The sequence below is a fragment of the Delphinus delphis genome, chromosome 9 (genome assembly GCF_949987515.2).
Source record: "Delphinus delphis chromosome 9, mDelDel1.2, whole genome shotgun sequence".
Classification (NCBI taxonomy): Eukaryota; Metazoa; Chordata; class Mammalia; order Artiodactyla; family Delphinidae; genus Delphinus; species Delphinus delphis.
The window spans coordinates 26,933,533-26,940,154 of record NC_082691.1 but is presented as its reverse complement, the minus strand read 5'-3'; positions in this window follow the sequence as shown (position 1 = coordinate 26,940,154).

The following is a 6,622-nucleotide window of genomic DNA, read 5'->3' as shown; positions in this document are numbered from 1 at the left end:
TGATTCACATGCAGTAAAATCTACCTGTTTTAAGTATACAGATTGATGAGTTTTGGGCAAATATATATTGTCAGGTAATCACCATCACAATCAAGATATAGAATATTTCCATCGCCATAAAAAGTTCCCTTTTGCCCTTTAGAAGTTAATTCTTTGATTTCTAGTCCAAATGATCACTTGCTTTCTAGCATAGATTAATTTGCCTTTTCTAAACTTTCAAATAAATGAAATCATACAGTGTGTATACACTGGATCTGGCTTCTTTTGTATCTGGCTTCTTTCACTCAGCATAATAATTTTACATTATCTTATCGTTACATACAAAAACAGGAGTTCATTGAATTCACCTATTGATGGGCATTTAGTTGTTTGCAGTTTGGGGTTATTTTGAATACAAGTGTGCAATTCTTTGGTAAGACGTGCTTTCATCTCTCTTGGGAAAGTAGTTAGGAATTAAATTGCTCAGTTACATATTAAGTGTATGTTTAACTTTACAAGAAACTGCAGAACCATCTTCCAGAGTGGCTGTGCAATTTTGTACTCCCACAAGCAATATATGAGATTTCTGATTACCCCATAATCTCACCCAACATTTGGTGTTGTCCAATTTTTAAACTTTTTGATATTCTAGTGGGTCTGTAGTAATATTTCTTTTTAGTTTTAATTTGCATTTCCCTAATGACTAACGATACTAATCATCTTTTCTTGTACTGATTGTTTGTCTTCTCTTTTGACCCCTAGTTTTTCTTCTACATGTCTATATCACATGCTAGTATTTAGGCCTCTTTCGTATGTAAGCAAAAGAAACTCACTGGATGGTTTTGACCAAAAAGGCACTTTACTCACAAGATACCAGAGAAACTAAAGAAAAGTTGTACAGCCAATCCTTGGGTGAAGAAGAAACAGGAGCAAGTATCCTTTAGTATGAATGTAAATATAAATAGATCCGTTTCTTACAGAGTTGACATTTAAATGTCTCACTTCCAAAGCCTGCATACATCACAATTCCAAATTTTAGATTTCTGGAAGAAACATTGCTTCTATTTGAATTAGGATCTTCTTTAGAAAATTATACTTCTTAAATGCTTTCCCTTTAAATTATGGGTTTGGGGGGGGAATGTCACATTTGACACAATTTCCTCTCCTATGTTATAGTTCCTTCTCATTACTCTGATCTTTCCTTACAGAATAGCTTATCCTCATATTCACCTTTATATGGTGATGATAAAGATTCTAAATGCACTGGGCAGAAAAGAGGACGGAAATCTGCCTCACACCCACCTCTTTGATGATGAAGAGAAGCAGACCATCAAATGGATTGTGCCCAGGTGTAACAGGTCGACACGGAAGGCAGAGTGAATGGTGGACCACAGAGCCTGGAGAACTGGGCAGAGAACTTGCTCATGCCAGAGAAAATGGACACTGGACCCCTGGGGCAGAGACCAGTGCTTCACCTGTGGAGGCAAGAGGTGACTGTGGATGCATGAGAATTTGTAGGTAGGTGATTTGGAAGTTGAGAAACTTCATGCCTAAAGATCTTATTTTCTTGGTCAAGAATTCTGACGGTGAGAGGAGAGATGGTGGCACTTGAAGAAATAAGGGAAGAAAATAGCTTCAGTGAGGAATAGCTTTAGAACCAAGGAAAATCTGAACTCATCACGCAAGGTTGGAGAGAGGCTCCAGGAGAGACTGTAGCCCACACATTTGTAATGACTCCTAAATACATACTTTTGTAATATTTTCTCTTAAAGCCCAGCAATCTGGAATAGGGAGAGAACAGCAAGACAATTAAATTATTACTAAGCCTGAACTTTTTAAGGAAGTTGCTGTAAAAGAGAAGGACTAATGTGATGCATCATACTGTTTATTCTGGAAAGAGAAAAAAGTGGAGCCTTGCATGTGAAGATAAATTGACCTCATTGGGGTTTTTTTTTTTTTTTTTTTTTTTTTTTTTTGCGGTACGCGGGCCGCTCACTGTTGTGTCCTCTCCTGTTGCGGAGCACAGGCTCTGGAGGCGCAGACTTAGCGGCCATGGCTCACAGGCCCAGCCGCTCCACGGCATGAGGGATTTTCCCGGACCGGGGCACGAACCCGTGTCCCCTGCATTGGCAGGCGGACTCTCAACCACTACGCCACCGGGGAAGCCCCTGACCTCATTGTTTTTGGTATTTGGTTTTGCTTGTGTGGTGAAGTCCTTCACATTAAGAAAGTAAAAGGATAGACACTTGCTAATATTTCATTATATTTAACACTGGTATTGGTACTTTGCTGACTGTAAACCCCATTTTTTCATGTATTTTGTGATGAAATATGTTATTGGTAATCTTAATGGTAAGGTCATCAATATAATTACCTCTGAAAACCTCTGCTTATCCTGTAAGACTCACTTAGCTTAAAACATCTCCTCTGTATTAAATTTTCTTTAACCCCTCCAGGTCCATATATATTCCTTAATATTTTGTAAAAGTTCTCTGTTAACATAAGCCACATTGGCAATTTTGGGCACGCATATATTTCTATTTCCTCTACTAGTAATTAAGCACTTCCAGGATAGAACCAACATCTTTCTCTCATTCTTGACTTAATACCTAGTACTTAAAATATTTATTAAGTAGATGAAAATTTTGGAGAATCAAGAGATAAAGTAGTACATCAGCCAATCACAATACATCTTTTAGAGAAATGCTTGATAATGGTAATTACTAATATTTATTGAATGCTTATGATGTGACATTCCCTGCTGCAAGTGCTTTTCTTATTATACCTTACTACCACCCTATGATATGGGGAAACTGAGGGTTAGGTCAAGTAAGATGCTTAAGTCCACTGCTAGCAAACAGTAAAGCTGATATTTGAGGCCAGGAAGTATGACTGCAGCCTGAGTGATTAACCTGATGTCATTTTATATTACATTGGTGATGACTATAAAAGTCAGTCATGGATGCATAACACACATCTACATAAAATCACAAGTGTATATCTATATATACAGAACATTGTGAATTATTCCCCTGTTATATTTGCTATTTATTACTAGCATTATGTTCCTTAAAAATGGACTTGCTTTGATATACTAATGAAAACCTGCCTACCCTAATGGTTAATTACATTTTACTAATTTGCAGTGATGGATTGCTTTCTATATTAAATTAACTCTTGTGCTTAAATACTCATTTTCCGATGGCTTTGTAAAGTCCCTGACAACAAAATCAATGCTTTAAAATATAATAAGGCCTTCCTTCACCTGTACTTTCTTACCCTATATGCTGTTCATTCTCTCAATCACTTTTTAATTTATTTAATAAGACTGACTAAAATATTAATTAGGTTTCTAAATATTTATCTAAATGTAAAGAAAACACAGTAATCACTGATCAAAGTCCATTTGTTCTTGCAAAAATATGTAGTTAACTACATATGTGGTTAAAAATAAATGTTTATTCCCGGAAATTTAATGCAAATGCATTGTATAGAAACCATATTGTGGGGATGAACTCCGCTCTTTGGGCCTCTCACTGTTGTGGCCTCTCCCATTGCAGAGCACAGGCTCCGGACGCGCAGGTTCAGCGGCCATGCCTCACAGGCCCAGCCGCTCCGCGGCATGTGGGATACTCCCGGACCGGGGCACTAACCCGCGTCCCCTGCATCTGCAGGCAGACTCCCAACCATTGCGCCACCAGGGAAGCCCTGAGCTCCTCTCTTAATAGATTCTAACCAGACTTGGTACCCAGTAACCAGTGAGCTGACACTGACTCACACAGTTTGGGTTTAGGTTTGCTTTTATGTAAATTTGATATATTTGGCAACATTTAAAATTAAGGAGAATTCATACAAACTCTGATTTCTGTTTTCCCTTTTAATAATCAGATCTGGCCACTGAGCCCATCTTTTTTCAAGGCAACAATTCGCTCCTCCTGAGCAACGATAACCCCTTTAGATTATGAATATGACCTTATTTCCCTTTGTTCTCCCTAGTTACTTAGTTCACCCTGGCCCAACTCACTTGGCTACATAACCTAGCCCATTCCTGCAGACATTTAATTTTGTCCCCCTTATTCCAAGCTGACATTTTTTCATATAAGCACAAGTAAATACCATTTATAATTTATTATTGTTTATAATTATTAACTATAATTATGTCATTATTCAGTAACTCTTTGTTTTCTACTTCTTAAACTTTCAAATAAATGGCACAGAAGATGCTAAATGAGCTAAGCTATTTTGAGAAACCCTGCAATACCTTTGGATTTTCATACCCGGGTCATAGTGCTTAATGAAAGTGACTGTTCATCCTTGACATGCTAAGAAACATGGAAGAATGCAAAAAATAAATTACGTGGCCTTCAGTTTGACAGCATCGATGTATCTTAAGGTTATGACTTTATACCCTCAATTTCTATTTTCAAGTGCAACAAAGAAAATGAAATCATGCATGAAAACTTCTAGGACAACAATGAAAGCAGTTTTCTTGATCAAAGAAAATTTGGAAATGAGATACAACTGTTAGACAAAAATTTTTGGTCTTGGAAAATAATTTCTATTACAAAAAATATTTTTAGCATACTGAGTTGAAGTCATATTTTTCATTAATATTTTAAACTTCATATAGACTTTATCTAACCCTACCCCCACTTTTAGTTCCCTTGATGGAAGATTGCCCATTTTCTGAGGAAAAAAGTAACCAGTGTTAGTATACAGATTTTAAGAAATATAATGGCCTTTAGGAAAGCTGATGTAGAAGGTGGAAAAAAAAAGGTGACTTAAGACAGATATAATAGTTATGGACCAGCACTAAGGAAAGGTGTGAATAGGGGTGCATCTGTCCTATAATTTTCTTACAACATCACTATGAACTATACAACTCGCCTTTAAAAATATTTTGAAAGCAATGTTGATTACATGTATGAAAGGTAGTTAGATTTCCAGTAAGCAATGAAGAATTATCTTTTGGGACTCTGTCTCTATTCACAGTACCAACCTGACGTTTTAAACTAGCCAATCCATTTATTGGTTAAAAATACACTGTACACATCAATGAACAGGTTATTTCCACCCTTACCATTATAGTGTTGACCATATAGACATTCAAATCTTGCCTTAAATGTTTTCTGGAAGAAAACATGGAATAAATATAAATAAGTAAATGAAAAGAATAAAAGGCCACACTTCCTCAATGGAGTTCTACAAAACCAAACAAAAATGAAAAGAGAATGTAGAACTAGTAATTCCTCAATAGCATACATTTAGGAGTTCATAAATATTTTAAGACATAGTTGTTGAGAGCAGAAAAACTGACCAAGAAACTAAGATATATTTATCCACAAGCTGTTAAATGATCATTTGCTTATATTTTAGCATCTTGTTCTCTCTTTATCTACCTTATATTTAACAAACTCTGATAAAAACCACATACTTTCATTGGAAACACTTTTCTTGAGACTAGCTTAAGCTTTAAAAACACGTATGGGGGGCTTCCCTGGTGGCGCAGTGGTTGAGAGTCAGCCTGCCGATGCAGGGGACACGGGTTCGTGCCCCGGTCTGGGAAGATCCCACATGCCATGGAGCGGCTGGGCCCATGGGCCATGGTTGCTGAGCCTGCGTGTCCGGAGCTTGTCCAGAGCTCCGCAGCGGGAGAGGCCACAAGAGTGAGAGGCCCACGTACGGCAAAAAAAACCAAAAAAACAAAAAAAAACACATATGGGGACTTCCATGGTGGTGTGGTGATTAAGAATCCACCTGCCAGTGCAGGGGACATGGGTTCAATCCCCAGTCTGGGAAGATATCACATGCCTCAGAGCAGCTGAGCCCGTGTGCCACAACTACTGAGCTTGCGCTCTAGAGCCTGCGAGCCACAACTACTGAGCCCACGTGCCCTAGATCCCACATGCCACAACAACCGAGCCAATGTGCCTCAACTACTGAAACCCCATGCTCTAGCGCCTGTGTGCCACAACTACAGAGCCCACATGCTGCAAGTACTGAAGCCCATGCGCCTAGAGCCTATGCTCCACAGCAAGAGAAGCCACCGCAATGAGAAGCCTGCGCACTGCAACAAACAGTAGCCCCCGCTTGCTGCAATTAGAGAAAGCCTGTGCACAGCAATGAAGACCCAACAGTCAAAAATAATAATAAGAATAACATGTATGTGTGTGTCTATATTCATATTCAAAATATTGATTTTTTTTTTCAAAATACAGAACAATATATAAAATGGCCCCAATTCTTACCGTTTTCTTTTTTATTATTGAGTAACAATTGGGGATAAATGACAAAAGTATATATATTTAAAGTATACAATGTGGTGATTTAATATACATATACATTGTGGAATGATTACCAAGGTCAAGATAATGAACACATCCTGCACCTCACATAGTTAACATTTTTTTCTTTTTTGGTGGTGAGAATGCTTAAGATCTACTCTCAGTAACTTTCAAGTACCATATCCTTACCCTCTTGACTCCTATGACAAATAAAGTATTACATGAAGTTAGAAAATTTATATTTTCCAGGAAATTGCAAAATGCTTACCACCAGTTCCTCTCCTCAAAACATCCACTATTAACAGTTTCTTATGATTCCTTTCCCTCATCAAAATATACATTTATTCACATACATGTAG